The sequence below is a fragment of the Odocoileus virginianus genome, chromosome 30 (genome assembly GCF_023699985.2).
Source record: "Odocoileus virginianus isolate 20LAN1187 ecotype Illinois chromosome 30, Ovbor_1.2, whole genome shotgun sequence".
Classification (NCBI taxonomy): Eukaryota; Metazoa; Chordata; class Mammalia; order Artiodactyla; family Cervidae; genus Odocoileus; species Odocoileus virginianus.
In genome coordinates, this window is record NC_069703.1 from 1,679,460 (window position 1) to 1,688,833 (window position 9,374).

Below are 9,374 nucleotides of genomic sequence, written 5' to 3' on the forward strand. Positions count from 1 at the left end.
AGATTAAAGGCAAGAGGAGACGGGGACTACAGATGATGAGATGGTTGAAGGGCACCACTGACTCAATAGAGATGAGTTTGAGCAAGCTCCAGGAGATAGTGAAGGACAAGGATGTTTGGCATGCTGCAGCCCATGGGGTCACAAAGAGTTGGACATGACTGAACAACTGAACAACAACAACAAGAAATGAAATGCAAGATCTTTAGATGCATATACACCAAAGATATTTTTGTGTAGGAAATGCAAAATTACGTAAATTACTGGCTTCTTTTATCTGGCTTATGGCAATATACGTGACCAATGTAAATATATATCAGGAATGAAGACACTTATCTGAAAAATCCTTTTTGATAGAACTCCATAGTAGTTCATTTTAATACCTCATTTTAGCTGTTAAGAGAGGTTTAGAGATCTGATTCAGAGAAATTCAAGTTTGGGTGACCTGGATTTTTTGTCCTTATTCTGACCATATCTACATGCATCAAAGCAAGTTTCTTAATCTTATTGGATCTCATTTTAAAAAAAAGTCTGAAAGATGGAAGAGTTGGTCTTTATAATCTCTGTATACAGAAGTGTATGTTCTGTTCAAATGCCAAATGCATTGATTTTTAATGAAGAAAAAGTAAATTATGACATTTGTCTTGCTAATGCTAGTGCCAAATTTTGATTAGAGTGATGAAACAAATTTCAAGAAACTAGAAGCCACCCTACCAACGTGTTTTTTTAGGTTAGTCAATAAGTGTTCATTGAGTTCTTTTGGCTGTGGTGGTACTACAAAAGAACATAAAGTATACTAACTTCTCCCAAGGAATTTGAAATTACTCTAGTATTCTTGGGCTTCCCTTGTGGCTCAGCTGGTAAAGAATCGCCTGCAAAGTGGGAGACCTGGGTTTGATCCCTGTGTTGGGAAAATCCCTTGGAGAAGGGAAAGACTACCCATTCCAGTATTATGGCCTGGAGAATTCCATGGACTGTATAGCCCATGGGGTCGCAGAGTTGGACACGACTGACTTTCACTTTCACTTCACATATATAAAAGACCAATAAAGGGGGTATCATGTATCTTAAAGAGTAATGTTGACATATTAGTTTCCTATCTTTTACTTTCTATAACAGAAGCCAGTTTTGAACTACTTTATACCAAAAAGAATATAATATCTAACATAAATCTAACAAAATAAAAAATCACAGGTGTTGAGGGATATCGTTGGACCTCATACATGATTAAAACTGAAACTGCAAATGCTTCTCTATAAAACCCAATCTCACCTGTCTCTCACACTTGTTTCTCTCTCTCTTCTCCCTACATGCCAGTTTTATTCTCTGAGATGAGCCACTTCAACTAGGAGATGGATTCCAAATTCACATTTCTTAGATTTGCTATAAAAGATAAATTATGAACGATCTTCCTTCCTGTTCCAAGTTAAAAACAAAATAAACCACATCAACTAATAAAACACCAAGAAGGGAGCAAATTGGTCAGGCAAAGGTGTACAATAATATATTTGGCCCAGTGTTGGTGAGATGCTTACACCCGATTATTCCGTATTGAGAAAGGACGGTGGAGTCTGTAACCCAAGACTGGGAGCTTGGGCAGGAGGCAGAAGGAGCTTGCACTGGACATGGAGTACTGTCCTGAGCAACTGGAAAAGAGCTACCAATAGAAATAGATAATAAGCGTATTAGGGAAACAAAATGACCAGCCCCAGCTCCTGAACAAGTAAAGCATTATGATTACATCCAACGATGTAATCCAGCTGCGGAACAATACGAAGTTAGCCCAAGAGCACCAGCTTGAGGAGTGCCGGTGTGAGATGGGCTCGGGGGCACTCGGTGTGTTAGTTTGATGGGACCCCTGTACAAATTCAATCAAGCAAGGTCACTTCCTCTGGAAACGCTATTATTTTTATTCCCTCTTCACTTTTCCACTTCGGAGCACATTTCCAATCTATCTATCTTTAGAAGTTCCTATGTGTTGCTCTTTCCCTTTGTCATAAATATGACACCTGCAAAAACCATGTACACTTGTTTTCTGAAGAGCTCAGGATTAGTATAACCTGGGGAGGCACAACTGATCTAATAGGAAAGACTTGGAGAGCTTGTATTTAAAAAAAAAAAGAAAAGAAAAGAAAAAGAAAAAAAACCTACTTAAACTAGGTTATCTGGGCCAAAAGAGAAGAGGGCTTAAAATTACTGCAGGCATCAGGTGTAGAGCAGTGGTTTGTTGGTAATTCTAATCAAACACTAAGAACTTAGACTTGATAAAATAAATTTTATTTCACTCTCCATTGGGAAAATTATTTCCATAGAAATAGTAATTTTTCTCTCCTAAATACCAAGGGAACTTAAATGTCAGGTAAAATTTTGCATGCTTGGTTTAGTTTAAAATATACATTTTAAGCCGAGTCATTATTGTAGCTATTTTATTTTATTTTTAGATCCCATTTAATATTTTCTGAGAGTGTTGACGTCTGTTTCATATATGATAAAAACACATTACTCTGAGATAGGAATAGATCAGTAATAGAAATATAGCCTCAAATTGATTATCTTCAATATGAACTCTCTCTTGGGATAAAAATGACTTTCTCATTCCAAAATAAATTTGTATTTCTTGTCTTTTATGACTAACTATTTGATTATACAGCACTGTCTTCTTTCTTTCTCTGAAGTATTTGGACATTATGCCTCTGTATTTTCCTTGACTAGTTCACTTCCAGTTGAAATCCAATTAAAATCAGAAGTTCGTTTTTCATTAGCAGAAATTGTGAGTTCTTTTGTGACTCAGAGAACAAGAATGAAGGTAAATCAACAGTAAACTTATTAAAACCTTCTAAAGGCTTCTAAAACCTTTAGAAGCAACCACTTCTAAAGCTCAGAGACTCAGCGTGGAAGAAGAAGTGTGTATTAGTGTTCCTTTCCAAGTTTCTCTGGTGGCTCAGACAGTAAGGAATCTGCCGGCAATATAGGAGACCTGGGTTTGATCCCTGGATCTGGAAGATCTCCTGGTGAAAGGAATGGCTACCTACTCCAGTACTCTTGCCTGGAGAATTCCCTGGCTAGAGAAGTCTGATGGGTTACAGTCCATGGGGTTGTGAAGAATCAGACACTACTGAGGGACTAACACTTTAACTTTTCAATAGACCTGAGAGTGAACCAATGAGGTCAACTCTTAGGTCTGTCCTAATGGAAAATCTGAGGTACACAACTATTCACAAACTTGCCATTCTCATTGGATCTTGATGTGTTGAAATAGCACACCAGACCACATATTAAAGCAATTTTTAGTTGTTACTTATAATCCTAAAGATTAATTATGTCTTCATAACTTTCTCTTTCAGTCATGCAATTTATTCCTTCTTGCTTTCTGTTTGACTAATTGGGAATTCCTACTAAAACATAGAATAGAAGTAAATAAATAAAAAAATATTTCTAAGGGAAATTTAATTCAGTGCAAAATTACTACTTGGAGAGAATATTGTTAAGAAGAGTCTAGGGGCTGATATCTCCAGACAAAGAACACCCTGAACTCTCATTCAATCTGAGTCTCTCTGGGATCATCCGATTTCTGATTTGTTGAATAATATTTAAACAAATGAAAAATATGAAAATGGCACCAAATATATTTTGGAATTCTCAAAGTTTATTAGTAATAAAAGTTTTATATATTTTAAAATAATAAAATATTTTCATATACCAATAAACAGCATATGCATATACATAATTTCATTAATTCTTCACAGTAATCTTATGAAGTAATACTATCAGCTTGTAGAAATAAAATTGGGAGTAGTATATGCTTAATTTCTCTAAAGTTAGAGTTCAAATGTTTAAATAAGTGGCAATCCCAAGGTTTTAAGCCAAAAATATTTGACTAAAGCCACATGTTTTCATATAATCTGTCATGTGACTTCTTAACACTGAGATTTAAGTGCAAATGAGAAGAGGAATATTAATCTTATGAGCTAATTCATAGCCTTTGAATGCAATCAAATACATTTCATTTTAAATCCAGAGAAGTATAGAATGTAGGCATTTTTTGAGAACCCAAAGAAAAAAAACACAAAAATTTTGGAGAAAAATATTGGGCCAGTAATGATGAGAGGATTATACAAGAGCCATCATAAGCCAAATTTTTAAAATCATCCAATAAACACTGAAAACAAAAGAAAAATAAAAATTCATTAAAAAATATGTCAGGAATCAGCAAGCAGCTTGTTGATATCAACAGTCACTTTTCTTTAAATCTCATTGCTATGTCATTAAGAAGAAAGAGTCTGCTACTGTGGCTTTCCTAGAAAATAAAGCATTGTCATTTCTGCATTTATTTTTATTAAACTATTGTTACGCTAACCACTCAATATTCGATCTGTACACACAGAAATTACAATGTAACAGAGGAATAGGGTTTATGTAATACAAACAGGGGAGATACTAGTTTTAATGGAAAGATTAAAACTTATAAAGAAGCGGAATTTAAAGAATGGGAGAATAAAAAAAGGAAGACAGGCCAAAAATTGCATGAGGAAACATGTGTAAATGTTAGCCCATTTCTATTATCTTCAAAAGCAAAGAGTTACATATATTTTAGGAAACTGTATTGAGCTGAGAAAACAACAAAACTAATCTTTACTGATCTCACACAAGAAAAGTCAATGTTGCTGGTTAATAAGTTTCCTTGTTATGTTATTACAATCACCTTCTAAATTAAATATAGCTGCACTTTTCAGTCAAGAAACATGTCTTTAGACCTGTCCAGAGTTGAACCACTGGTGGATATTGACTTTGAAAGTTGACCCCAAGGTCCTAAAATTCCAAGTCTGGTGCTTGTCCCACCATCTCAATTTTTCTTAAAGTATCTCGTTCAGAACATTGTTCTCAACAGGTACATCATTTTTAAAAAAGCTTTGTGAAAAAATCCATTTGGGAATATTTCACTCTATATCCACTTCCCCGCTATTCTTAATTCACACTACTATCCTAAAGGGTTTGAGAATTAGAGAAAAAAAATCTGATTAACTTTGCTTATCATATCATTTTTCAAATGTGTTTTACCTTGGAGAATTTTTTTATTAAAATGTAACACCTATTAGTCTCCTGAAATTAGCGTTTTCAGGGACATCTTGTGGGAAAGACAATCTTATTGAAAATAGTGTAGAGTGCATGCTTGATACTGTGGAGAATTCAGGAGACAAAATCAAGGGACTAAATCAGCGCCAGGTCACAGAACACTGACAATGAAGAGCTGAGGAAAATGGACTTAAGTCTGCAAGCAAGTTGGAAAAAAATCTTGAAGAATTTTGCAAAAGAAAGTGATGTGGTAATATCATACCCAGAATATCCCTTGTATTTGAATATTTAATAATACTCACAGGTACTTCAGTAACAATTTTTCAGACAACAAACCTCTGCTAACATTTAGTGCTTCAAACTTCCTATAAGAAATTTTGCATGTTTTAAGTAGATTGAGTGCGAACTTTACTAGAATAATGGTCCTAGAGTATTTAGTCTACCATCATCCATCTTTTAAAATCATCATTTTAATGGATTTATGATGTGCCATGATGAAAAATTATTGAAAATAATACCCAGGATAACTTTAGTAGAGGCAGCTGAATGCAGTTAATAGCTAAAATGTTTTCAATGTTGACACACCAATTGAAGTTTGCTTTTCTATAAGTTGTGTGAATTGTTTTTATTTATAAGTAATGATTTAAATGGTAAGTTTATAGCTATTTCTGTTATACCTGCCTGCACCACAGAAGGATAAATCCTTTATGGAGAGAGACTGCATATAATGAAGTTTTCAAAACCACTGAAGTACCAAAATTTCATGTTGCTCCTCATTTGTTGTTGATATAATGTTATTGAAGAGTGTGGTCATCAGATAACCTCTCAAAATGGTCTGGGAGGCCAGTTAAAATACAGATGGTGGTTTCCTCTCAGATCACCTGAAACAATATCTTGATTAGAGGTGGGGGGAAATATTCAGAAACTTTTCTGGGAGCTACAGATGCCCATGAAGGTTTAGAAAACCCTGGCCTATTAGGTCAGAGAAGGAGAAAAAAATCTCATTCAGATTTCAAAAGTAGTTGCACAAGACTAGTAAACCATTTAGTAAGACTTCTTAAGCAACCATTATGTATGGCAACTCCAGTAGTCTTGCCTGGGGAATCCCATGGACAAAGGAGCCTGGCGGGCTACAGTCTATGGGATCGCAAAGAGTCGGACACGACTGAGCGACTAACACACACAGCTGAGACTTCACAAGATGCCCTCTCAAAGTTGTAAAAGTAGAAAAAACAGCATAAATGAAAAATATAGTAAACAGTGCATATGATTTTATAAATACACAAGATACATATGTGCAAGTATTATATATAACAGCCTCAGATTTTTATAAATACTGATAAATTATTCAATCATTGCATTTTATAGACCTGAAAGCCAAGACTTAAGAACTTAGCTGGATCTCAATAATCCAAGCCTGCTCCTGATTCAAGAACTTGAACAGTTCCCTCTGCATACCAGGCTCTTTCTCTAGTAATTTTACTGGAGTTCTCACACAGAAAAGCCTTATGTGTTATGATATAATTTGGGAGTGCAGTCCCAGGGAGGCAGGGCTGAAGGAAAGAAAGATTAAAGGGAAGGGAGTAAAGAGAGGAAAAGTAAAAAGTCAACCACTGCTTAGTATCAAGTGCAGATAACATCTCCATCTCATGGTGCTTCTGAGGGCATAAAAGACTGTGTCTCAGGATTTGCTTCTGGGATGAAAAAGTGAAAAGAACGTATTCTTCAGCTCCCATCTCCCTTTAATCAAAATATGCGTCCTGAGACATTGGCTCCTCTGCGTTTCCAGACTGCATGTGAATAGGTACCAAGCAATTCAGGCAGTGTTTCACGCCTCACCATCAACAGGTGAGCCACCATTTAGAGTGGTTCTGGGGCAATGTTTTATCTGCTTGAAGTTGGTCAGAATCCACATGAAGTTAGTTTACAGAGTAATAGCTGGAGAGAAACTAATGTCTGAAAGACCCAGACAGGTGAGTCTGAGAGGTTCCATGAACATGTCTTCATCTCCCCAATGTCATTTCCATGAAAAGGACTGTCTGATTCACTTAGTAAGGTGCAATATTTGTTATGGCAATTAACATTTTGTGCTATTATATTACAATTTTTTTGACTACTATTTTCTTCTCTCTCTGGGATGTAAGTTTCATGAGTACCAGGACTTTGTTTAGGTCACTGCCTTCACTCCAGTGCTCAGCACAGTACTTTAACCATAGTAGATGCTCAGGAAATACTTGTTGAAAAAAATTAGTAGATGAATTGGTTACGTGACTTGTCCAAGGTGGCTCAGTCAATTACAGAGACCAGAGTAGAACTTAGTTAATATGGATTCAAATCATTTAACATTGTAATGAAACAATGTTACAGAGAATTGGATTATAATAAAGGGAATAAAATAAAGTTAAACATGGAGTGTTTCATATGCCATAAATATTCACATACATGTCTTCATTTATCTAGGTCAACACTGTCCAATAGAAATTTGCTAGATGATGAAAATGTACTATATCTGTACAATATGGTAGCCACCAGCCCCATGCAGCTATGTATGGAGTACATGATATGTGGCTAGTGTGACCAAGTAGATTTTAAATGTTATTTAACTTTAATTTAAATTTAAATAGCTACGTATAGCTGAAGTGAAGTGAAGTGAAAATCTCTCAGTCATGTCCAGCTCTTTGTGATCCCATGGACTATACAGTCTATGGAATTCTCCAGGCCAAAATACTGGAGTGGATAGACTTTTCCCTTCTCCAGGGGATCTTCCCAACCCAGGGATCAAACCCAGGTCTCCTACATTGCAGGCGGATTCTTTACCAGCCAAATCACCAGAAAAGCCCATGTTGCTAGTGACTGTTGCATTAAGACAATGCATCTGTAAGTGTGCCTGTATTTAGTCACTCAATCCTGTCCGACACTTGCGACCCCATAGACTGTAGCCTGCCAGGCTCCTCCAATCATGGGATTCTCCAGGCAAGAATACTAGAATTGGGTTGCCATTTCCTTCTCCAGAGGATCTTCCTGACCCAGAAATTGAACCCTAGTCTCCTGCATTGCAGGCAAACTCTTTCCTGACTGAGCTACAAGGGAAGCCCTTTACCAACTGAGCTGCGAGGGAAGCCATGCATCTGTAAGTTTTTATAATTTAACACCCTAATCTTTCTAATAACTGCCAACTTGACAAATGAGTCAGTTTAAAATGTTTAAATCAAGTAGGAACAACAATTTGATGCATATTTTGTATTTAAAATTTTTCCTCTAGAAACTTGCCTGAGGTTTAAATAAATAAAGGGAAAGTTTGATTCAGAACATTAAAACTCTAAGTGCTTAGGGGCAGGAGAGGCAGAGTTCAGTGGATTGTTTGAATAGTGGAAGGCCTTTTAATTTCTCCCTGAATTATCTAGTTGGATTCAGTACTTTCAAGATTAGGCCAAAAGTTCTTACAAATGAAGTTTTTCATTTTTAAATTTAAAATAATACTTTTTTTTTTGACTCTCTTCTCTTCCTGAAGAAAAGTATTAAATTTTTTAAGCCTGAAGATAACTGCTTCAACTCTGCTCAGACAGCTTGGTTTCTTTGCTTACTAGGAACGGCATCCTGTGGATGGGAAACCACTGGTCCTGAGGAGGGCACTAGCGCAGTGAGCCTCCCCAAGCCTGCTCCCCACACCACCCGCCAGAGGCAGGGGGCTGTTTCAAAACTCCACAGGAAACTCGCTGAATGCATCATTGGAATATTATTTCACTTTCTCCCAGATTTCAGTCTTCCTAGAAGCAGTCAAGCTGTCCTAATCTTTTCTAAAAGTGAAGTCAACGTGGAGATAAGAATATTCTCTAAAATATCTCTGCTGAAAAAAACAAAGAAAAAGGCACTGGACTGATACAAGCCATTTTGGCTTTATTCTTTGTATATTTTCTCCTGCTAAAAGGAGAGAGTGAAACCATTCAGTCAAAGGAATAGATGACAAGATAATAAAAATATAATTTGTTATAATACCAGAATAACAAGGGCTGTAATATGACAGAACTGAAGGAAACACGTGATAGAAAATTAGAGACAGCATTAAACTTAACCCAATTAAGATGGCATACATTTAATGACCTCCGGAGAAAGTTAATTTTTAAACCACTCTCTCGCTCTCTACCTGGAAATATCTCTTTATGTCTAACTTAAATATCTCCTAGTGCAATTTAAATTCATTTCCTTTTTGTGATGCCCAATGGAGCAAAAAGTATGGACTACTTTCCTTTGAGGGATAAGCCATAATTTGTTTAAAGATCAATAAATATGCAGCTTCTCAGATT